A 26,309-nucleotide genomic window follows, 5' to 3' on the forward strand; every position below is an offset into this window, starting at 1 on the left:
CTTTTAATATCGTCACTACCTTTACTCTGCATGCAAGCAGCTTCAAAGACTTGAGTTCCTAAATTAAAATGTTAGAATCTATTTAATACACACTGACCTTAATACGATCTTGTATACTTTAATTTAATAAATCTTTAATTAATTCTGATGTTTGGCGCAGGTAGGTAGCAGACCATGCCATAACCAGTACCGACCGTTCAACTGACTTGTTCTCCGAAGCAAGGGGATGGACTACGTCTACGTTCGTACGTATAAATTAAATTAAAGTTTTTTGTTTAAGTGTTTTTACCTACCTACGCTTGTAGGAAATATTTATATACATTACTTGATAAAAAAAAATTAAAAACAATCAAAATATATTCTACGTTAATACCGATAGACTTTTTCTGCATATTTGTGTATTGTGCATTATTACCTCACAATTTTATTTGCGCGACCTGGAAATTGACCATTATCACTCAAAACTTTTGACCACTTCCCTGGCGCAACGGTGAGTGCTGTGAATTTAAGTAGGAGGTCCGGGGGGTTCGATTCCCGGCAGGACAAAAAATTTTGTAATTTATAATTTCTGAATTTTCTCTGGTCTGGTCTGGTAGGAGGCTTTTTCTGTGGCTAGTTACCGCCCTACCAGATTAACCTGCTAACATCTTAGACTGCATAATCACTTACCACCCGGTGAGATTGCAGTCAAGGGCTGACCTATAGTGGAATAAAAAAAACTGACGAAGTTAAGTAAAGGGTTGGGTATACATTATTAGCCGTTGTATGGAGAGTTTGCTCAAAATTACCTTTGCTTGGCAGACGGAATAGAATCGCAGCAGGTCGTAGTGGTAGCATAGAGGGAGCTGATGCCCGCTCTTGGCTATCCTCTCTCAAGTCTCCTCGTAAGACACACGTGGGAATAGGAGGCGTGGTATAAACTGTATTCTAATCTGGCGTCATTACACGGCACATCGGGTAAATAAAAACAATAATAATATTTGTTTAATTCAGGTAAAACCCATCTCACTACACACGTTAAAAAAGTAGTAAAGTATTTTAAGAGATCTAAAAAATAAGAAATGAAAACAATTAAAAAAAATACAATTTAAAATATAATAAACTAGTTATTGCCCGCGACTTCGTCTGCGTTTGATTTTGTTTTTTGATGTGGCATTCAATTTACTTAGTTGTAGTTCTAAAAAAAATTAAAAGGATTCAGTATTGCTAAGCCTTAAATGAGGGGTTTGCTGCTGTCCGCTGAGGAGTTCTGTCCTCTATCTCCAACCACATTCATCAGATCGTCACAAAGTTTGGGCAAAATTAAACACATATTACAACCTCTATAGTACAAAAATAATTATTTAAATTGGTTATAATTTGTCGGAGTTATGATGTAAAATCGTCGAACACTTTCATCCCCTCTCCCAAAAGAACCGAGCTTAATGTTGGAATAAAAAGTACCTATTCTTACTTCTAACATTTCCAAAAATATATTTACAAAGTTTTATGAGGATCAATTAAGTAGTTTTTGCGTGAAAGCGTAAAAAACAAACTAACATTGACATTTAAAATGTTTAGTTAATTAATAAATTACCCCAAAAGGGGGTTCGTACCCGCATACCCTACTATTTACGGTTTCCGATTAAGATTTCGATAATTCCGATAATTCCGGTACCTAAAGATTGGATATCTTTCTTGTTAAATAATAATAGGTTAAAAAATCTTCATCATCACAGGGTTCAGGCTTCATGCTTGCGCCGTGGAAAAGCGCTTTTATTTAAGTGGTGGAGCCTCTGGTGTTCGATATTTAAGATAGTAAATTAACATTTCCCACCCATAATTCATCGATTCAAATAATATAGTGTTTGCTTTAAAACAAAGTGGATATCTATCCAATGTTAAACTGAAACTGCAGCGATCCATTTATGCTGACCAAATAAACAGATTTAATCAGTTTATATGCTGACGTACTATCAGATTTTGTATTGTATAAACTGGGATAGGATTTCATGGTGAAATAACATGATTTGATCAATATTTGTTGTTCATATCGCCTGAAACAATGCATTAGCAATGTTAATTATCATTAATGTACTGTACATTGTCAGTTAACTATGATTTTCTGTGGAATTTCTTATAGCGGCCTGTGTTATGAATTTCTTTACATTATGAAATTTAAGCTTGTAAGATTTTACGGTCGTTGCGGGGAGCGGGGAGTTGCTGCGGTAAATGAGACGCCGTTGTAGACAAATAGTTGTGAGACAAAACCAACATCAAGGCACCAAGGAGCTCAAACACCTGGGAGTGCTTTGATGCTCGCTGTAGTAAGTCTCAGAAGTGCCGGAGGAGTTGGCTGCACCGGTGACTTCGACCTAAGCTCCAAACCGAAGACATCAAATATTGTGTTACGCCCGGTACTTATAATATATACTTTTGGCGAGGGACAAATGATAGCGCGAGGTAGAGGACTAGTGGTGCCATCTGTTTTCACAATCCTACACTAATCCGTTGCACTTAGTCCTTTATGGAGTGCAAATCGGGTAGTTCCCTCGTTACCAGCTTAATTTTCATTATATACCTATCATGGAATTCCGCAAAGTAACGCCTGCTTCTATCTAATATTACGGTACATTAATCTGTTCATAAAATTCCTGAAATATTTATATATTTTTTTTAAACCTTTGAAGGCTATTGGCCCATCTTGTACATACATAACCAAATTGAGAACCTCCTCCATTTTTGAAGTATACAAAATCTTTTCTTTTTATTATATTAATCATCATCGTCATCAAAACGACCCATTTCTGGACCACTACAAAGCACGGCGCTCCTCCAACAATGAGAAGAGATTAATATGATGAGGCCGTAGTCCACCACGCCAGCTTGCTGCGGGTTGGTGGGTTTATTGGTGTTGTTAGTTTTTTTTATTACACTAGAAATTAGACTACGCCTGTGGCAAGTGTTGGCTAACCTGTTAGGGGGTATGGTAATTATATTAAACCTATACCCCTAATCCGTTTCTACGCGATATCGCTCTTGGCGACTCGTCTTGCCTCCTATCAGACCATGCCTCCCACCAGAACAAAAAAAACAGTAATTAGGTTGAGAGATTGTCAAAGTCAGTTATGTTTAATCCGCTTAAAATAAGCATATTTTGCAGTTAAAAATTCACAAACCTTTATTTTACTATGTAAAATTTAAGGTACAATTCGTACTTTGTTTAAAATAATCCAGCTTGTTTCAGTCTACAGTATCTTGTTGACGGCATTAAACAAAACAACGACAGCTCAGCCGCTTAAATGCTATCAGCTTTGCACAAATACTGACTAAAACCTTCAAAGTTTATGGCAATTACATTTTAATCCACTACCGTTTGTCTATAAAGCAAGTTTCTAGCTCTTTGAAGAAATGCACTGTTTCTATGGAATAGGTCTAAAGTACTAAGTAAGTCGAATTTTTATTTTTTTATAATAATTATAAATTTACCCGGTGATAGCCCAGTGGGCAGAAGCTTGACTTCACTTTTGTGGGATCGAGTTCGAATCCCAGCACGCACCGCCAACTTTTCTGAGTTAGGTGCGTTTTAAGTAATTAAAATATCACTTGTTTCCGCATCGTGAGGAAACCTGCATGCCTGAGAGTTCTACATACTGTTCTCAAAGGTGCGTGGGGTCCACCAATCCGCACTGAGCCAGCGTGGTGGACTACGGCCTTAACCCCTTCTCATTGTGGGAAGAGAACCGTGCTCTGTAGTGGACCGGTAATGGGTTGACCAAGCAGAAAGCTCACCTGATGGTTAGTGGAAACCATGGCCTTAAAACAGAGCAACACTTCCCAGGTCATGCAAGGAACACCTCCTGCAACGTGCAGCCCCGGGTACATCAATGAGGCGTAGGTTTTAACACAGGTTTAGGCCACAAATTCCTGTAATTACACCGGCAACCACGCTTTCAGACAAGAACACAGCATTGCGATAATGCTGCTTAGCGGCAGAAATAAGCATGGTGGTAGCATGTCCTCGGACGAGCTCTGTCACAAAAAGCTCTATTACTACTATTTCTTTACTAGCCGTTGCCCGTGTGTTCATCCGCTTTAACTACAGTTTGTTTTTCCGGGATAAAAAGTAGCCTTTGGTACTCTCCGTCCTTTTAACTATCCCTATGAGAAAAATCAAGGTCGGTTGGTTGCTTACTTCAGGTGTGAAGGAAGGGCAAAGTAACTAACACATTTCACATTTATTAAATAAATTAACGATACAAAATTCACTTATTTCAAATGTGTAGTGACACTACCACCGGTTCGGAAGGCAGATTGTACCGAGAAGAAGCCGGCAAGAAACTCAGCAGTTGCTCTTTTTCATCATCAATAATTAACATTTTATATTTTTATATTCATTTTTCTATCTTGTGAGAGATGAAAGCGGAGTCGAATGATTCCAACCAACCTTGTCATTAAGAAATTCATCAATTGTGTAGTAACCTAGCTGTAATAAATGTATTTTAACATATTCTTTAAACTTATGCATTGGTAGGTCAAAATTACCTTGAGAATCATATTATAAAAGCGTATACTCAATCTCACAAATAACTTCTGTACTTTTCGCAGTCAAAATGTAGATGACACATATTTATGACGATTACATCGGGGTTCCAAGGTGCTAGAATGGCAACCTCGCAAGGGTAAATGCAGCGTTGGTCGGCCGCCAACAAGGTGAACAGATGACATCAAAAGAGTCGCTGGAAGCCGCTGGAAACAAGCAGCCCCGGATCGTTAATTTTGGAACTCTTTGCAAAAGATGTCAAGCAGTGGTCTTCAATCGGTTGAAGTGATGATGTTGTGATGACAGGTCCGCCCTTGACAGCAGCCTCACCTGTTGATGAGTAAAGAAAAATACCGTGCGGACAGGGGTAAGGCAGTTTTATTAAATGAATACGCCTAAACCGTTTCGACACCCTACCCATAGCTTAAGGTGCCAAACTCCCGAGCGTAATAAAAATTTCGTGATAGGAAAACCCAATAGGATTCATCAGTCCCAGGATGTAACCCAGGATTTCGTGATATGCATTCAAGCATGCTCACCACTAGACCCACAAGGCAGTCGTATGAACAAAGACCACAGAGTTAAGTGCTTTAGTTACTTTTCCTGAGTATTTACTTTCTTTGTGAATCAAAAACGAAGTAATAGTGAACATCGATCAAAGTCATTTCAGAAAAATGACAAATGACTGAAGTTTGTTAAGTGTTACAGCCTTTTAATATCGCAGGATTTATAAAGAACTGGTGATTAATCTATAGGTCCTACTAATGAGTTAATATAAAAATATTTACTAAGCTTCTTATAGCTTTGAAGCGGTAATAGCCCTGCGTTTCGGACGTCGGCTTCACTTTCGCGGGGCTGAGTTCGAATCCAAGCACGCACCTCTAAAATGTCTGCGTTATTGTCAAAGGCAAAGTCAAAGTCAAATATTTCTTTATTCAAATAGGCACATAGATGGCACTTTTGATGAGTACGTTACATGCCAACTGTGTACATAGTAGTGAGTAGTGATGGCGGTAACTACATAAGTTAATTTAAAACTAAAGCTAAGTGGGTTCCAAACGCGCCATGGTCTAAGAAGAAGCCCACAAGATACCTAGCCGGGTGGTATTTTTGTTATCACCATCTCACATTGTCATTTGAAAATATTTAAGAAGCAACCTGGTAAGAGCAATAGTTCACTACTAAGTTATTTCATCGTTAACTTAATCCTTTATACTAGAATAAGACTTTTCTATAAGCTTCCGCTTAATACAAACTTTGAACTGTTTTAGAGACATCCCCAATATATCAACTGGAAATTTATTGTAAAATTGTATACAATTTCCTTTAAATGAATTGTTTATTTTGTGTAGTGTAGTATATTACACTGCAAGTTTATTTTTGCTTGTAACGTTCAAATTAATGCAGTCACATTTTCTCTTAAATTTTCAAACATTGTACATACATCAAATTTTCAGATATGTATTGGCTATAGACTGTCATTATATAAAACCGACTTTGTGTGCCAAGTAAAATGTAAGATTTTAGGGTTTCCAAGTTTAGTTCCAGGCACGCATCTCTAACTTTTCGAAGTTATGTGCGTTTTCAGCAGTTAAAAATCAAGTACTTTAACCTTTTTTTTTGACGGGGGAAAATTTTCTTAAAAGATAAGTAGGATTATGTGGCATTTCTACCCATTAATCCCCCGACAGTCTACTTGGCCTGGAACTTCTCTATAATGGCGTGTAAACACAACCAATGAGCAAATAGTCAGCGTGGTGCACTGCTGACTGAAACCTACCCATTCTAAGAGGAGGCCCGTTCCTCGAGGAGGGAGATTCGAGGAGGGAGATTCCCTGAAAGTTTCATTAAAATCGGTCCAGCCGTTTCGGAGCCTATACGGAACATACCCGCACACTTTTTCTTTTATATATGAATAATATACATAAATACTTATAATATTCAGAGATGATGATGAAATGATGTTGTGTAGGTTATACGTACGTAGCCATTGTAAAGATGAACTCCATTTCTTAATTTGATGAGACATGGCAATTAGTGTCGTGCCAAGAGAAATATATTAGTGTTTTTAATTAACTGTGACAAACGCCCGGCCGCGCCATTTAATAAAAAGGGAAAAGTGACATTAATTGGGCGAGGAATTAATTTATCATACCCACGGAATATAAAGGAGTTCTTTATTATAATTTTCAGTTGGATCTGCTTTTGATATCATTTTTTGAATCATAGGATATGACGCCAAGCTATACCAGTATTAATGCTGCTGATATTGATTCTATTTTCGTACTGCAGAAGAAGGCTGTTCGTGCAAAATATAATATGGGCCCAAGAGATTCAAAGATAAATTTAAAGTGGCTTAAATAGTGAAGGTAAAGAATCAGTCATCATCATCTTCATCATCATATCAACCGATAGACGTCCACCGGTGGATATAGGTCATTTGTAGGGAGTTCCAAATTCCACGGTTTTGTGCCGCTTGCATCAAGCGCCTTGATATCGTCTGTCCACCTCGTTGGGGGTCGACCAACGCTGCGCTTATCAGTGCGGGGCGGCCATTCCAGCACCTTGGGATCCCAACGTCCATATAGCTCGGGACGGGGATGGACGGGGCATATAGCTCAGAGAACGGCTCCGAGCTATATGCCCCGTCCACGGCTTCTTCAGCTTCGCGACTCGTTTTGCCATGTCGGTAACTTGGTTATTTATTATTGAGATACTCCAAGCATCTTTCCATCGCCCGCTGAGTGACTGAGCCTTCTTATGAGGCCCATAGTTAGCGACCATGTTTCGGAAACAAATGCCATCACTGGCAACACGCACTGTTCGAAGACTTTGGTTCAGTCATACATATATATAACTTCTACAATCCTTATACTCCACACTGAACAGATCTTCGGCAATGTACTCTCTATGAACGTTTCGCTCCGAAACCGGAGCATCCTCGGGAGATTTTGACTTTACAAAGAACAATTGTTAAGACAACAACTCTTAACAAATATTCATTGTAAAGTTCAGATTCTCCTGCTTTTCGCGGAGCATAGCAAATTAAGCTTAGTTTTCATAATACAGTGTAAATCAATTTGTCAAGGCGACCCCGAATATGAGCTTTCATAAAACGCCTTATAATATTTAAAAATGTATTCGCAAAAAAAAGTTATTCCGTGGTATTCAATGAAAACATTTTTTGTTTTAAGCTTCCTTGGTTTTATGGTTATTATATTCTGATCTGGAAATAAGTTATTTCGTGAAATTACATATAAGAGGAAGTTCAAAGGTACACAAATGCCTTTTGCCGAGTAGAAAGGATCAAAAGGCAAAAAGCTTATATGACATATGACAAACGCAACTATACATGTCCGTTTTCGAACATTTGTAAGTAAATTATTCTTTTAATATTTTATTTTATACTAGAGATTGCCCTCGTTCATCGTCCGCGCTTTTACTAATCCCGTGGGAACCGTTTGTCTGATCTTTTCTGTCTTCTTCTGTTCTGTTCTTTTTTATTCTGTTTAGTTCTATTCTGTCCTATTCTATTCTATTCTAAGGTTTTAGATTTTCTGTTCTCTTCTTTTCTGGTCTGCTTTCTTCTGTTCTATGTTATGTTTGTTGGTTCAAAAATCCAAAAAAAAAAAACAATGATAGCTCCGATAGGGCGTGAACGAAGGGGTCACAAATAAACAAACATACAATTTTTCGCATTTATTATATAAGTAAACGAAGCGGTGATAGCCTAGTTGTTTGGACGACTAAAGTTTTGGGGGGCCGACTTCGAATCCCAGCGCACCTCTAACTTTAAGTTATGTGCATTTTAAGCAATTAAAATATCACTTGCTTCGACGGAGAAGGAAAACATCGTGAAGAAACCTGCATGCCTGAGAGTTCTCCATAATGTTACTACACGACCACCCAGTTTTCACTGGGCCAGCTTGGTTGACAACGTCCTAAACCGTTCAAAGTCAAAGTCAAAGTCAACTCAACTGAACAAAAATTGTTCACGTTCTTATAGGATAAGTGTCCGATTATTGAGTTTTACTGAATGATCTCATGTCAAAGCAAAAGAAAAATTAATTTTCTAAGTCCACTTAATATTTAATTATCGACAATGGAGCAATGGTCGCTATGGCAATTATTTACATAGAAAGCTATTCAGCGGCCATTTTCATTATTAAATGAAATCGATATCTCGATGACTCCTTCGATTAATACTCGACAACTACGCTGTCCCTTATTAATAGCGTCCTTCGTTGCCAAAGTACTAGACCGTATGGCCAAAAACTACGTTGTAGTGTGTTTCTATTTGGTGTGATTTTTTTTTTTGAAGTGAAGCTTCTTTATCGGCGTTGGAAAAAAAATTACCGTCACATTTTTCGGTTACGCGTCACGTTTTTCCGTTATACGCCATCTTTGTTTCAAATATTTCTTTATTTAAATATGGACATAGATGCAACTTTTGATTGACTTTGTCGATAACTTCATTCGTAAACTTAAAACTAAAGCTACGATATCAGATATTATAATTCACAGACTGGGATTGTGTACTATGTATTTATAGTATATTCCACTTTTTTATCGGCTTCGTACGCTCAGCTTGCATTTAAAAGATCACTTTTAGTGATAAGGCCGCCTTTGCACTCTAGCACTAAGTACTATTACTGTTTTCCTATTGTGTTGTGTTGCAATAAAGTTTTTCTATTCTATTATATTCTATGTCTAGGATTATCACCTACAATAGCGCGAAATGTGGCATATAAAAAATATAACTAACAACGTACATATTTATTTGGTGGTTCTGGATTATAGTAAATTAAGATAAACTCTTCGCTTTGATAAAGAAACACCTTATTCTACAACTTGCTTAACTCGAGTTTTTCCAGCGTTTGCTTGTTAAATTGTAATGACCCTTTGTCTAATCCTGGAATAGGTTTAGAAGGTGCAACTTACTATTGTGCGAGATTGCACAATTATTCTATATGGTGCTTTCCGTATTTCCTTTTTTTATATTCTAGCAAGCCAGGGGTAAACTATTTGTACCGGACGTGAGTCTTCTCTTAATAATGAAACTCGATATTCGAGTCTGAGTTGATGAGATATTGAAGTACGGGAAAGTTGGAGGTTTTTCTTTGATATCTTTGAGAATAATATTATTAGATGGTATTACACAGAATATAATATTACTGAACATTAAAGAGGATCCGGGTTGTTTGATCGGGGGTACTGCTGGGCCACGGCTTTGTAGCATTAGCGGCGATACAGTGCGGTCCAACCAGCACATAATACAAATCTCTTTTCTGCACTTTACCTGTTCCTACTTCTATCTCTACTAATATTATAAAGAGGTAACGTTTGTGAGTATGTGAGGCTGTGAGTTTGTTTCCTTGTACGTTCTGGATCTACGGAACTGGCTTTCATTTCACCAATAGAAAGCTACTTTATTGGGGAGTGTCATAGACTATATATTAATCTGAAAACTGAAAAGAACTTCTCGTCGGAGTCGGATTTAAGTAAGTCGGAGAAAAGACGATCTATCCAAATCGTTTCTTACGAACGCTGCCTTAACAATGAGATATATATGATTGAGTTCTATAGAAAAGTTGTAGAGAAGAGATAATTAATTTGCCTACAAAAAAGTACGCGATCGCATGATAACTATTATATTACATATTTTGACGGCCGATTTGCGCAGCGAGCTGTGTTTTCTGAGCCCAAGGTTATGGGTTCGATTTCAACGCCTGGTAATTGTTTGTGTGATGAACATGATGCTTTTCAGTGTCTCGGTGTTTATGTGTATATTATAAGTATTTATGCATTACTATTCACAAAAATATTCAGTTATCATATACCGATCAGTTATCTTAGTAACACCATCTACGCTTACTTTGAGCTAGATGGCGATGTGTCGTAATATATTTGATTACCTATTATTTTTACAATATTTTGCCACATACGAACAAGAAAGAGTAGCTGATATAGCTCAATAACAAAGCTTAAATTAAAATGGACAGGGTACATTACTAGCTGGGCTGGGGTCCCAAGAATCTTGATTGGACAGATAAACGCAGCGTTGGTAAGACCCCCGAGAAAATGTTCGGAAGATCTCAAACGGGTCACAGGGGCCGCTGGACGCAAGCAGTGGGCGTGCATTCGTTTATGTAATGATACTGGCTGCGACCAATCACTAGCAATGTGTTTAACAATCGATTTTTTTATTACACTACTAGTTGCCCTTGACTGCAATCTTGCCTGCTGGTAATTCAAAATTATAGATTCACAAAATTTCCTTGCCCGGGATCTAACCTGGGACCTCAAAACCACAACACTCCCAGCTGTGTCAGAGAGGACGATAGTCCATACATTTTATTAGTAAGAACATAAACATAAACATTAATTTTCGGTGAACATCCCACTTCTGATTTTTTAGTCTTCGTTCACACGACATTGTGAACATTGAGGCATTGAGCGTTCTATAAAATAAATGGAAGCTTTTCCCACCTGCAGCACAAAAATAATAACTCTGCGCCATTATAATAGGGTTTAAATTAGAGCTCCATACGACTAAAAAGCCTCAGGTGCGAACACTCACAACAAGTCACAACTCGCAAGGTGTATTCAAAACATTAAAAATAACACGAGTTAAAGTGACTTGAAGCGCGAGAGCTTAGTGACACTCAGGAAACTCTTATTTTATTTAACAAAAGCCCGTGACTTCTGCTTACAAATGACGAAATTTCGTATGACAAATAAGTAAATTTTTACTCGCTACTCAACGCATCAACCCGCTGAATCGCGACTTTGCATGCCCGGCAACTGTGATGCGAAAACATGCAACGTCGCTTTCGTTTAATTAACTTATTTTTCCTATTTAAGTTACCAAGGAAACCGTAAATTATCTAGGTAAAGAAACAAACACATAAATGTATGGGACAGAGTGAGATGGAAAACATTATACATTTTTTCTTTCCTATTCTAGTTACCATGGAAACTAAATAATAAACATTACATTATCCTAATAGTTCTGATACTCTACATCCACCTCAATCTCCCGTAGGCTACTTTTAAGAAGTTACACTTCCGCCGTGTGTGAATAAATTGCACAGGATTTTTAATTTACCCTTCCATATGGTATTTATCTTTATTCAGCTAAATCAACTCTTTTTGTGTATGTTTCGACAATCGTACTTAAGGAGTAAACTCCAGTCGTGCGTCGGAGCTGACACACACTTTTTTAATTACTAGCGGTCCCACGCGACTACTTCCGCTTATAAGTACACCTTAAAAGGTAGACATATACTGTCGCGGACTTTTTTTAAGAATTTTCAAAAGGCCTTTGTCATACATGACTTAATCGAAACTTTGTTTCGATTAAGTCATGATCGTTTACACAGCGCAGGCAGCGGAAGCTCTAAAAAGGAAAAAACCCCGATTTGGGAAAATTATTCATTGATGCTATGCTGCTATTGGTCTTAGCGTTATGATATACAACGTAAAGCGGAATTATGAAATACTGCTGAAGGGAGGATAAGTATAAAGTTAAGGGTGCATAACATAGCAAACCTATTGAAGATAAAAGACCGACACGTGCATAGTACCTACGCTATGCGACGCGTACCTACCTAATGGAGTGACAGGGTCACTTGATCTTACTTCGCATGTGATGTTAAGGCTGTATCTGATTTCGTTCAGTAAAAACTATGGCAGTGGTTTACACAAAAACTATTAGACAAGGCAATGGTTTCACAGATAAGTCTCAGAGACAATAAATAATGTTCTTCTAAAGCCTGTGACGTATTATTTCGGTTTTTATTTACACGTTGTATAGCCTATATACCCATATCTTTCCTCGATAAATGCTGTGGCTATCCAACACCGAAAGATAAATTCGGACCAGTAGTTCCACAGATCATCGCGTTTAAATAAACAAACAAACTCCTAAGCTTTATATATTAGTATTGACTATCTTGTTGTATCTCGTTTTTCCTAACTTAATTCTTCCATTAAAAGTTTTCAAGCGCGGATCGCTAAAAGCGATAAGACCATAAATCCATCAAGTGTAGGGTGGGGTATGAATTAAAAAAAAAACAAATCTGATAAAAAGCAGCCTATGTGTTAATCCAGGGTATACTGTATCTCCATTCCAAAATTACCAAACAAGCAAATTGGTTCTGCTGTTTTTGCATGAAAAAGTAACAAACATTTAATTTATGTTAGTAGTAATACATTCGCATTTATAATATAAGTAGGATAAATAAAGCTGTAAAGTCTAGCGATACGCACGTTGAACTTCGAAAATCTATGCGTATATCAAATATTTAGAGATTTCAAACTATCAGTCGCTAAGTATTTCGTTATCAATACCAAAAGGAACAAGGACTCACTAAAGCTATAGTTTTCCTATGGCGTCACGAGTACGGCTGTGACACCCGGCGAACGTTTTCGCGGGACATAATATTTTTAATATCAATTGCATTTTATATCAACAAAATTATTAATTTAAAAAATAAAATATTTTTTGGTTATAGTAGAAAATTCACCATAATGTAGGTTTTCAAAAGTAGTCATCTGTGTTACAGTGTAAATACCCCATCGAGACCTATATAGAGTGCCGTTTCCAACAAGTTTTGTAAAGAAACAGGTCCCAGGTGTGCCCTACACTTTACTTGATCTCGGTCTTGAACTGTTGTGACTTTGTACACATTGACTCAAGTTCGCTTTGAAATAAGATCAAAAGGCTGTATTTACTTAGCGCAGTATTGACAAGTCTGCTACCGTTGCCGCCATCTTTGCGATTCTACCTCGCGCTCGGAAATTTAATAATCTTTTCTCTTATTGCTGGCATAAGCTAGGCATCCTCGATGAGGTCAAGCGGTACTTCACGACGGATTCTTACTTTGTACCAAGTTTAAGTTCGATCGTTCAAGGAGTATGGCAGCCATTTACGGGATGGCTCTGCCAAGTTTAGCTTTTTTTTACTTATTTATTAATTTGCTTCAAGCTACTATATAAAACATAAAATACGATACATAATTTAAAAGATAATACATACATACATACCTACATATCTTTTTTTTTAGTCATGTGCGATTTAAGCAATGAAAATATCACTTGCTTCAACTGTGATGGAAAAACATCGTAAGGAAACGTGCATACCTGAGAGTTCTACATAATGTTCTCAAAGTCCATCAATCCGCACTGGGCAAGCGTTGTGGACTACGGCCTTAACCCCTTATGTAGTCAGCCGCTAATAAGTTTATATTATGATGATGGGATATAATTTACAATAATAAGATACTATGCCTAAATAAATTAATAAGTTAACATAATAAGTGGTTTTGGGTCTCACTTCCCCAAGGTGATTATCTTTTTCTTCTTCCGTTCCTGGTTCTGTCTTCGTACTTGATCGGCCGGAACCGTTCGTACTACGTGTGCTCTGGTTCGGCTGCCCACGGGGTCACTCCAGCCAGCAGAGCTCACTCGAGAAACTGACAGTCCGCCCAGGTCACCGAATGCTTCAGGAAGAGATGCTGAGAGATTCTGTTACTCCATTACATTAAAGCATTACGTTTGTCGGTGTTTCATCCGCCTCCATGCTTTGCGAAGAGGCTCTCTTTGTGGTTATAAATAAATCAGAAAGCTGTTTATTTAATGGGCATTGCCATACCTACAAGTGTCCTTAGTATAACCAGATTTGTTGCAGTGATTTAGTTGATAGTGAGTTAAAGCCCGAAGATCTTTCGATCGAGCTTTTGTATCGATCGGAGTCTGTGGATTACATAAGTATATGTAGGCGTTTTTTGTTTTCACTGAAGGGTATGGGTATCGGATCCAGTCCTGCTTCTTTCGTGATCTTGCCAACTACATTAGTTTAGCGGCTGCGTCATTAACTTTGTTTAGTGACGGTAGACTATTTCCTCAGACTAAAAATCGGCATTAAGGGACACGTCTTTGCACCAGGCCGAAACTTTGAGTAAGTAGGGGCTAAATTAGCTATGGTACATTGATAACTAACTTACCACGACTCTTGCAGCCACCAAATCAGAGCAGAAAAAAATCTGAAATTATATATTCCCAAATTGAGATTCAACAGAACTGCGCTAAGGAGGTAGTCAAAATGTATCAGATGTAAACTATGAAATTAGGTCGGCCAGCGCTGAGCGTCTTGAAGTACAGAAAAACTCGTGTTACAGGAATAAACTTTCACCTTTGTTAACACTTTTGCCTTTGTAAGAAAGTATTAATCAGTTCCACTTTTAACTTTTAGCCGGAGATAGATAATTTTTGTTGTTCTCTGTAAATTGGAGAGCAAGCACATTAACTTGTGATAATAGTCGTAAAAGCCCAATAACAAATTTGGGGCTGCATGGTAGATTTATGCTCGAAAGTCCTCCCTTCTATGCAAAAGGGGCCCATGATCAGCAGTGGGGCTTTAATAGTCTCAAGATGATAACAACATCAACATACAAACAGTACAATGTCAAGTTTTACTGATGTGTGTGGTATATCATTTATATACACCAAAAATAGAAAGGGACCCAAATTTGACCTTGTGAGACACCCATTGACGGAGATGACCCCTGCGAGTTGTCTTATATGCATACTCTTGGTGTTCTGTCACTGAGATACGAAGCAACTAAATTAAGTGCTACGTTTTTCAACTTGTGATGTTAAAGCCCACCGACCTGATTCGAGCGACTTAGTTGGTTTATGCTCTAAAACCAATTCTCTTATCAAAAATGGGGCCAGTGCCTATCAGTGAGACGTTAATAGTCTGAGGGCGATGACTTTTTACCTTTGTCTAATTAAATTGTCTCCTTTGCATTATCTATTTAAACTATTTCCACGTCAATACATTAAACTAAAATTTAACTTCAGACTTGCAAATTATTTGCAAACCCATTATTAAATCAAAGTCCAATAATTAGTATCAGCGCGAAGTTTAATTATCTATTTTGTGCTTTCGGCTCTATGGCAGATATGTTGACTGCAATATTCTATTCATTATTCGTTAGTTCTCTTAATCTTGTCGCTACCTTATGTTTAAGGATTATGATCACTCGGCGAGGCCACTTGCGTTGGAAAGATTATGAATACGTAGATAGTATTTGTTTTGGAAGTCCGTCTCTCATAGCAGAGACGGTTTTAGAGCATAGAATCACCACGCTGCTCCAATGAGGGTTGGTGGGCTTTGGTCACAAGTTCATGATAATACCTTTACCAATAGCTTATTGTGCTCTCTGAAGTACTCGCCAATTACCTAACTCGTGGTTTGTACATAGGTACTTACTGAAAATTCTTTACCAAAAAACACCATAGGTACTTAGTAATGCTTTGCTTGACCCGGGAGGCGAACCGTGTACCTCGTGATCCGAATTTATGGTAAAATGACTACTAAAGCATTAAATTTTAAAATTTCGTTGTAATAAAAAAAAACTTCTTTTACTGCTAAGTCCACCAATCCGCACTGGGCCAGCGCGGTGGATGGCGTAAACCCTTTTCATTGTGGAAGGAGAACCCTCTATTAATGGGTTGATGATGGTGATGCCCAATAATGGAATCTTTTAAAAAGAGCTTGTCGACTGGAAAAAATTCAAACCGGGTTCGGTTATTAACCATAGTATCGAAATAATTTAGTTAATGTTTCGATTTCGTTTATTTTATTATTTAATCAGCCTTAGTATCATCATCATCATCATAACATCAACCGATAGACGTCCACTGCTGGACAAAGGTCTTTTGTAGGGAGTTCCAGGTTCCACGGTTCTGAGCCGCTTGAATCCAGCGGCTACCTGCGACGCGCTTAATGTCGCCTGTCCACCTCGTTGGGGGCCGACCAACGCTGCGCTTACCAGTTCGGGGCTGCCATTCCAGCACCTTGGGACCCCAACGTCCATCCTTTCTCTGAACTATGTGCCCGGCCCATTGCCACTTCAGCTTCGCGACTTGTTGAGCTATGTCGGTAACTCTGGTTCTTCTACGAATCTCCACATTTCTGATTTGATTGCTTAGAGATACTCCGAGCATAGCTCTCTCCATCGCCCGCTGAGTGACTCTGGGCCTTCTTATGAAGCCCATATTTAACGACCATGTTTCGGAGCCATAGGTCATCACTGGCACCACGCACTGTTCGAAGACTTCGAACAGTCGCCTTAGTATACCGGTAACAATTTTGTACCATAATTTTGGTTCCTCGGGAAAAATCTATTCTGAAAAAAATTCGTACCAGTCAACCGCCAAGCTACCTTGTCAGTAGGGTGGTAACTATACCAAGCAAAAATCTTCCACCAGACCCAGACCAGAGGAAATTCTGAAATTGTAAAGTTCCATTATGTCTCCGCCAAGAATCTAAGCTGAGACATCATATTCATATGACCACAGCACGCTCCAATGCGCTAGGAAGAGAGTCTGAAGTCTTAATAGCTGAGGAGATGGCCCATTGAGCACAATATATTACGCAACGTACATTTTAATTTTTTTTTTTTTTTTTTTATAATTGTTTTCATGTTGTAAAAGAATTTTTGTAGTAGCTTTAATTATTATAGTTATTAATTCAATAAAAGATTTAACATATTAAAGTACCACCTTGTGAATTATGTACCAGGTGAACTCTTGAGAACAGGAGTGTCCAAATTGTTTTAATAATAGGGGTCAAGTTAACAGTTCGAGCACCTTCAGGAGTGGCCTTTGGTAATTCACCTGATTTGTGGATTTCTTAGACGAGGGCGACCATGTCGTGTTGTATTTATTTATTTTTAGTAATCCAACAGCGTTACAAATTATTTTGGTTAAGCGATTATCTTATTACTAAAATAAGCCCAAATCCAGATTACAAATCTAAACTGCGACAATTAAATAATAGGTGCAAGTACAAAATATACAAACAATCAGTTAAATATTCACAACAGCATGAATGAGTGTGAGAGGTTGCGTAAGTGTGTGCGTGTGTGTATAAGTGTGCATATGTATGTGCTTGGGTGCGTGTGTGTATTCATTTATGTAAAAGTGCAATCTTAAATGAATGATTTTACATCATTTATTATCTCTCGCGTTGCAGTTTATAGAGCTTAAAGATTTTTTTTAAGTTTGACACTTAAGTTTTAAAATTCTAAGTTAAATCAGGTGTAATACCTGATTTGGCTTATATTTTCAAGTGTACAGCAATATAGACAAAAATTAACAACAAAAATTACTTCTAATATAGGTACTTTTAACTAACTAAAATTATTTTTAGTAAATCAAGCTTGAATATACTATCTGCTAAACTAACACAAATTGCGAAAAAATATGCAACTACTACTAACTTTGGCAGAAATGTGGGTGTACCCCGATATTCTGCATACATCTGCGTGACCTTTTCAAGGGTACAACATGCTATGTTGTGTAATTACGTAAACAAAACATATATAATGTACCATAGCGGCAATCGGTTCAGTTGGCAATCAGTTGATTGTTTATTGGATAGAAGCAGGCGTTACTTTGCGGAAATCCATGATATATTATCAAAATTAAGCTTAATTTGCTATACTCCGCGAAAAGCAGGAGAATCTGTGTGGTGTAATTTATAATTTCTTCAATCCTTATACTCTACAATGAATAATTGTCTTACAATTATTCATTGTAAAGTCAACATCTCCTGAGGATGCTCCGGTTTCGGATCGAAACGTGCGTAGAGGGTATATTGCCGAAGATCTGTTTGATGTGGAGTATAAGGATTGAAGAAATTATAAATTACACAACACAGATTCTCCTGCTTTTCGCGGAGTATAGCAAATTAAGCTTAATTTTGATAATAGTTGATTGTTTGTTACTTTTCCCAAACTAATTCATTAGATCTATATATGATTTAAACGGGACCATTTTGGAATAAACTGCTATGAACAAAAAAATAATAAATAGATACCCTTATAAATTGGAGTTGTACCATCGTCCTCCTTTTTTAATAAATGATTTCTTATTCATGTTATTTTGTGTTATCTGTGTTAATTTATGTTTTGCGTGCATTTTGGAAGTTGTAACAAAAAAAAAAGACTGTTAATATATGCAATTTTGTTGTGTAGTTGCTACCTTTGTTTGGCAATATTTGTGGTTGCTTTGTTATATAGAGAGGTGGACATTCATCTGTATTCATCATTACTATCAACCCATTATAGGATCACAACAGGGCACGAGTGAGAGATGAGAGATTCCAGAATGAGAAGGATCTAGGTCCACCACTGACCAAGTGCAGATTGGTAAACTTTACTTTTACTTGTCTTTGAGAAGATTATCAACTGGCCCCTAAGATACGGAATTTCCTAGTTTAGGAATTAGATTTATTGTACTGAGTTTTTCTAATAAATATTTTTTATTTCTATTATAGAGAGGTCTTACACATGCAGGTTTCCTAACTATGTTTTCCTTATTTATTTGCTTAAAACGCACAACACTTCTAAAAGTTAGAGGTGGGTGCGGGTTTGTGAAATCGGTCCCCACGAAAGTGAAGTTGACGTCCCAACAATTCAGCTACCACTGCTTCAAAATTCAAAATTCAAAATTCATTTATTTCAAGTAGGCCTAATATAAGCACTTTTGAAACGTCAAGTCTGTCTGTTTGTAGTGATTCTACCACCGGTTCGGAAGGCAGTGGTAGAAACAGACAGACTTGACTTCGTCAACTTTTATCCGTGGATATTATAATTATGACAATTTACATATATGGGTTTTACGGTTCAGCCTCCACTGTCTCGTTGGTCTTTTTATTAACATAAACTCGATCGTGGCTGTTCTCGGGTCGTTGCAAAAAATATTAGGTATCGGGATATACTTACAAGAAATTCTCAAGTCAAGTACTTTAAGCCATCTAACCCTGGTTATCACTAACCTATAAATTAATAAAAAAAAAAAATAAAGTAAAAATGTAGTACATATATTTTGACAGCCATAGCACTGATTAAAAGTTTTGGAGCGAATTTTCGATAACCTATTTATACTTCTAGGGTTTGCGCTTCACGGACTCTAATGAGCTTAAAAGAGCTAGAACCCAGGGCTGTAAAGCAAGATTAAAATAGAGCTTTGGTGATTGCCAGGAATGCGGTCATACATTAAAGCAAAATAGCAATATTAGAATGACCAGATTTTATTCAGATGCGCGATAGTCCTTATTCAAATCACAAAAACGCCTAATTGTGTAATGAATTTCAGTACAATATTACAACACCAATAAGTCTTTAGGGTGTAATAACGTACTTTACCTTACCATACCAGGATACGTAATAAGGAATCATCGAGCAAGTGGTGTTTAAAACTAATTATTGTTCATAATGGGCACCAGCTAAAAATACTTGTCCTGTTAGGAGACCCGTCGGCAGTGGGCTGAAGATGACGGAAGGTTGGGAAAAACGCTAAGTTTATTTATAGAAAACGGTTCTAACTTCGTTAACCTTTACACAATACAATTGTAAGGAAAGTTCTAGTTTAAATAACTTATTCATGGTATACCTAACGCGGACCCGTAAAAGGTCGGTTTGAGTGTTCTATCATTATAATGAGGCAGGTAACAAGGGTCTTCGAGTACTTAAGAAATACAAAAAAAAAATTGAACGCCGTATTTTATGTAACGTTGGGTTTAGAGTTCCTTCTGAAATTACAATTACTAGACAGTTATTACCACAATATATAACGTGTGATTTAAATAAAATTTAATATAGTGGTAGCTGGTAATCCGGGTTAACACATAGGATACTTTTGTCTCGATAAACAAAAAGTTTCCTCCGGGAAATGGGATGAAATTTTTTATAAATTTTACTTCATAGCTTTTTTAAATATGAACCGATTTTAAAAATTCTTTATTTGAAAGTGTATACTATCAAGCATGTATTGTATAATTTTTTTTAAGATCTTATAAATATTGTCCGAGGTAAAGGACATAACTCTTCACAGATAACAGCAAGTCGCAAGGCATATGGGACAACGATCGAATGCATGCGTACCATCCTACTACTATTATAAATGCTAAAGTTTGTGAGGATGCATGTAGGGATGTATGTATGTATCAACTAAAATAATGACAACTTACTAGCTCAGTATACCACGTAAAATAATAGTAGGTAGATAGCTAGCCACGATGATTACGATGTTAGCATTAGATCTATTCTAGCTTAGTTCGCGTAAGAGGCAATCGCGAACGAAGTCGCGAGGTTCCGCTAGTAAAAAATATTAATGTACGGGACCTAAAATAGTAGCTGCGTAACGAACTTAACTAGATTCTCATAAGATATTTATTGTTATCTCGTCGGAAAAGTCTTTGGGTTAAGTACAGCGATAATAATGGATCGTTGGTTCTCGTCCAGATTTTCTTTCACCTCTTGTATAGCCAGAGTATTTTTATTGTGCTCATGTTATGAAATATGGAGAAGCTATATCAAATTTTCTTGACGGGATATATAATGCAAAACAAATACTGGCAAGTGTGTGTCGGATTTCGATACCTTTCTTTTAGAATTCCGTATCATTCTACCTCTAAAACACTAAACCGCTTAACTTGTCTTATAATGTAAACAATCTTTTCACTGCTTTATACTGTAAAGTATGTTTTAATAATATAAAAAAAATACTTTGGTATACAAGATATATCCAGTAGAGAGTTCAAGCGGTGCGGTGCGGGGTGCGGTGTCAATTCTTACTGATGCGGTTGTTTTACTAACATTTAATCGGAGATTAAAGATAATAAACTGATTGCCTAAGGTAAACCTACCGTAAACGTGGGCTTATCTGAAACTTGGTCAGGTCAGGGTCTGAAGGCTCAGGGTCACTCACCTGGCGATGCTTGGAGTATCTCTACGTGGTTAATTTAGGAATGAGGAGCTCCGTAGAAGAACCAGGGCTACAGACATACCTCAAAAAGTCGCGAAGCCTAAGTGGCAGTGGGCAGGCATATACCTCGAAGAACCGATTGTCGTTGGTTTCCAAGGTGCTGGAATGGTGACCCCGAACTGGTAAACACAGCGTTGGCCCCAAACAAAGTAGACAGACGAGACGTCATTAAGCGAGTCGCTTGAGGGAGTCGCTGCAAACAAGCGACCCAGGACCGTGGATTATGGAACTCCCTACAAAATACCTTTGTCCAGCAGTGGACGTTAATCAGTTAAAGTGATTATGATTGTATACCTACGTATCTTGATCAAAAAGACTCATTCATTAGATATAGATCAAATGCTAATAAATGTGATTAAGGCCTTAAAATCCTTTGTTGAACTATTTTTAATATTGTTTAGTTGAGAACTATTGTATGACTAAATTGTTTATTGTATGACTAAATAAATCAATAGCACACAAATGACAATGACAAAACATTACTCTTATTAAACGAAAAGGACAACGGATATAAACAACCGCTTTAATCGAAATGGACATAAGTTAGTGAAATCTGCATATCGTTTGCGAAAGGTGCAGAAGTGATTTGTGGGATTGATATGGATTCCCAAGGTCATTTTGGACCTGCCAATGCATAACATTAAACAATTAATAAATCACAATTAATAAATCGTGGTTACTATACGATTGTTGAATTTATTAACGACAAGTCTGCTTGGAAGCATGCTCCGCTCTCATCTCTCACAAAATAGAAAATTTAAAATATTGTAAACTGTAAAAATTTTGAAAAAGAGCAACTGCTGAGTTTCCTCCCGGCTGAGTTTCGGACCGGTGGTAGAGTCACTACAAGCAGACTGATTTGAGGTTTCAAAAGGGTTTATAAACTACGCCTACTGAATGAACGTTAAATTTTGAATTTTTAATGAAATAGATATAAAGTTATATTTGCTCATGAATAGAGGAAGCCTTATTAAATCCTTTAATGAATATGTAGTATTTAAATAGGTACGATACCACAGCGTATTATATGCTATAGTAACCACAGAATTTGAACATGTAAGATTAATTTCATTTTGAGTTTAATACTGCGCGTCCTGGAGTTTTCGCCCTACCATCGATGCCGAAATTAGTATATGTCGGCGCAATTTATTAATTGACGATCACACGTGCAGTGCTGTGTAATTGCAACAACAGTAACAACACCTGTTGTCGAACACCATGAGTCAACAAACACACGTGCAGTGCTGAGTAATTACAACAACACAAACAACGCGTGACGCATCCCCCACCATCAGCGGATGGACCAGTAAAACAGTGTGTTGTACCCTCCTCAGCTCAGGTCGCCCCGTCCCCGACGTCGAGCCAAGGCGGCGACGTCCGAAGCATGTCCTTGACGACCCTGACGATAAAATAACTACCGACAATGTGTCCCAACAACACACACACACGCAACATACACAGCGTCTTCGCCGGCGAAGACGAGGGCCCCGATTTCTGACGTCATCCAGACGTGGATCCTTACCACGGTCACGGGGGCGATCGGACTAAACAATGATTAGTCCAAAAGTCCACCAACAGTCAGATTAACGTCGAACCGAGCCGAGGTCCGAGTCCTCGCAGGAGGCACCCTCGGGTCGACGTCTCCCACTTCCCCCCCGATGTCGTCGAGCCTTGGGGCTCTTCTCATGGCGAGCTTTCGCGCTCGCCCCACTCCCCCGGTAACCCCTCAGGTGGTTATCGGCAAGTGTCCTTCCGAAAAATGAAATGAAAAAAAAATGAAATCCGAGCGAGTCGCCGTAGTTGTCGGAACGCTCCTGCGTAATAAACGCTCTGAGTTATTATTTGTGGTTTTATTGATTACTCAAGACCATTGGATTATCATGTCGCTACCCGATAAAGGAAGTACTCCAACATATATACCTTTTAACATCTTGTAGCGACTGTAGCGCCATCTAGTAGGAAACGTTGCGGTTTCGATCTACGTTTTCAAAGGTCCATATTACAATGAGACACGTTTGAAACAAGAGATGATACATTACTTTTTTATAATTTTATGGAAAGAGAGCCGTAGCTTAATTGGAAAAAGCGCTCAGGCCGCGATTGCCAGAGAGTCACAGTTTCAAATCCTGTCGGTTCCGAAGATTTTTAAATGCTTTTTAAATTTATAAAATGATGATATTATATACAAAATACATAGAGATAATTTAATAAATATATAACTATAATAAGTAACAAGTGATAAATATACTATGATCTCTCTCTTTCACACTGTATTTACAAGAGTGCACCGATCGGCTATAAACCGTCTCTAATATGTGCAGGCAGTGAGTTCTACAGGTTTTTAATATGTATTTAAATTAATATAAGTATAGATTGTGTATTAGCTCGTCTATCTTATGCGCCGTATATTTTAGCATACTTGGAGCGGGAGGCGCGATAAATCAGGATAAAGGGATCTTTAACGCATGAACGGGCGGCGGCGCCCTTTATGAGTTCCAAGTTTAGGGCAGAGAGGATCGCGCTTAATTTATAGTGACACGGAATTTCGCCCTTGAAGGTTAATTCGTTTTTACGTATCTATATCATATGAGAATATGTATGTTTCTATTACAAATTATTTATTTATTTAGCAACGCACCCCGTGAAGACATTACAGTTGCCCAATTCGTTTCCCCGGGGCTATTAAAAGAATGTATGAACGAGTAATAATTACAACAAATTAAATTAAATTAAAACATAAAAATAAGCTATATAACATTAAGAATTTAAAAAAAAAACAATATTAACAATAATAACAACAATAACCAAAAATTCAAATTCAAATAATAATAAAAACAAAACATTCAAACATATAATTAATATCTTAGATTACCTACTATCTTATAACATTTTAATTTGCTTTTGGAGCTGAAGCGGCGGGGTGTGAAATATGTCCAGTTCCGAAATACTATGAGTTAGGTTAGGTTAGTTACATTGAGCAAGCGTAGCGCACGAGTCAGTGGGGCGTGCGTGGTCAATTTAGTTCTGCGACATGGTAAAGCAAACCAATGACGAAGACGCGCACTGGCATAGCCATCCGGTACATGCAAAACTATCGACCCTAACATAAAGCAGTCACTTGTTTTGCCCTGAACTAGATTGATCACGTACTGGAGCAACGCTGCACTACGCCTCAGTTCCAACTAGTCGTATTCCACCATACCAAGAAGAAACATATTTGGATATATTGTGGGATTTTCTAACAGAATACCCAAACTGTTTATGTTTACACTTGCACCTTTGAACATGAAGCCGACTGGCGCAGTGGGCAGCGACTCTTCTTTCTGAGTTCAGACCGTGGGTTGGATTTTGAATCGTGATGCGCCTGTGATAGGCCTACATGAACAAAGAAGTTTTGAATTAAAAATAAAATAAGCGTAGGTTGGGCAACCCCTCTCGTAAGGAGAGCCTCTTAGCCTTACGTTCATCAGTGGACTACTTACGGAGACCTGAAAAGAAAACTCAGTCATTCAGTGGACGATGGAGAAAGGATGGGATGGCTATGTTCGGCTGATAAGAGAGCTATGTTAAGAGTATCTCTACGTTCAAATCAGAAGTCACACTTTAGGTTCACACCTCGATGAGTTATGTCGATAAATCGAATACTACGGCTCTCCTTATTTCTGATTTGATCACGCTTATATACACCGGATATCGCTCTCTAGCCAGCGCCCAGTGAGTGACTTTGAACCTATTTATTGAAGAACAATAATTCAACAATTGCTAACAATATTAATATAAGGGCTTAAAAGCTACGACCAATACCTTAAGAAGCTTTCTTGGTTGTTGGATCAACGGTCGGTTACATAAAGCAGTTCTTGAATCGGTGCGTATTGTTAGGAGGTTCCTCACTTTGGAGCCCTGACCGCCCGCCGGTTTCTTGGCATTCAAAAGTCCCGCAGCGGAGGATGGATGTTTTTTTTTATAAATTTTTAATAGTCTTGATTTTATTATAATTATTAAGCATTGTTAAGAATTAAAAAAAAAAACAGGAAAGGGCTTATAATAATAATATAACAATTAATTAATTAATGCTTTCGCACAAAATTTTATTAAACAACTAATTTTAAGGCTAATTCACACAACTTCAATTTATTTTAAATATTAATTATTGATTATTGTTTTTGTTATTATATTTATAAAACAAACAATTGATGAAGTTCTTCAGTAGGTACTGTAACTATAGCCTAAACTGAATAAAGATTTGATTGATTGATTGAATCAAAATTTCCAAAGAAGTTCCTTAGCCGGTAATTGAACTTGGGACCTTCTGAAGAAGGCTACGTGCTAGAGAAGTTTTATGAGTCATACACGAAACATATTCCGTCTAAGTGAAAGCCTGAGCTATATTCAATATCTTCGGAACACGGTTTAATATTTTATGCAAAGCGGTGGGGGCTTAGAAAAAACTCCGCGAACGCGGTTGTTGGGGAAAAATAATATTTGTGTAACATCTTTTATTTTATCAAATTTCGCACCGACGCGCTGGTAATAGTATATTGTTAAACGAAAGTGGAAACCTCCTGTTTGCACCCGCGATATTTGGACGCACATACCATGTGAGAGCGTAAAATTCGAGAGTGAAAATGATTTGGGGACTTTCCCGAGCTCAGAGTATTAACACTATTTTATATTAAAACTTCACTTTTTCTTCATTTATTATTTTACTAGCTAGATTAGGGGTGTAAGGGGGAGACTAGTACCAGTCAGCCGCACCTGCCCGTGGTGCACCCTGCTGACTTACCAACGAGGCTCTGACGACCGACCAATGGCGGTATAACCATTCTTTGTCCAGCTGGTCCAAAAATCAACTGACGGGTAACGGACAGCAGCGTTACCGGTGCGAACGGACCAGCACTGCGATCACCAACCCGCATGCCAAGCGTGGTGATTATTGGCATATCTT

The 26,309-nt window shown here is 37.8% G+C and overlaps 1 protein-coding gene across 2 annotated transcripts in view; it reads left to right on the forward strand.

Annotated features, from left to right (window-relative positions):
• The first annotated feature begins 201 nt into the window (after nt 1–201).
• LOC120634230 (octopamine receptor Oamb) overlaps nt 202–26,309 on the forward strand; it is an 87,690-nt gene continuing 61,582 nt past the window's right edge. For both annotated transcript variants that reach the window (XM_039904704.1, XM_039904705.1), the window contains exon 1: nt 202–245. The gene's annotated coding sequence lies outside the window, so the exon portion shown is untranslated. The remainder of the gene's footprint in view (nt 246–26,309) is intronic.

This window comes from Pararge aegeria, chromosome 23 (assembly GCF_905163445.1).
Source record: "Pararge aegeria chromosome 23, ilParAegt1.1, whole genome shotgun sequence".
In the NCBI taxonomy this organism is placed as follows: domain Eukaryota; kingdom Metazoa; phylum Arthropoda; class Insecta; order Lepidoptera; family Nymphalidae; genus Pararge; species Pararge aegeria.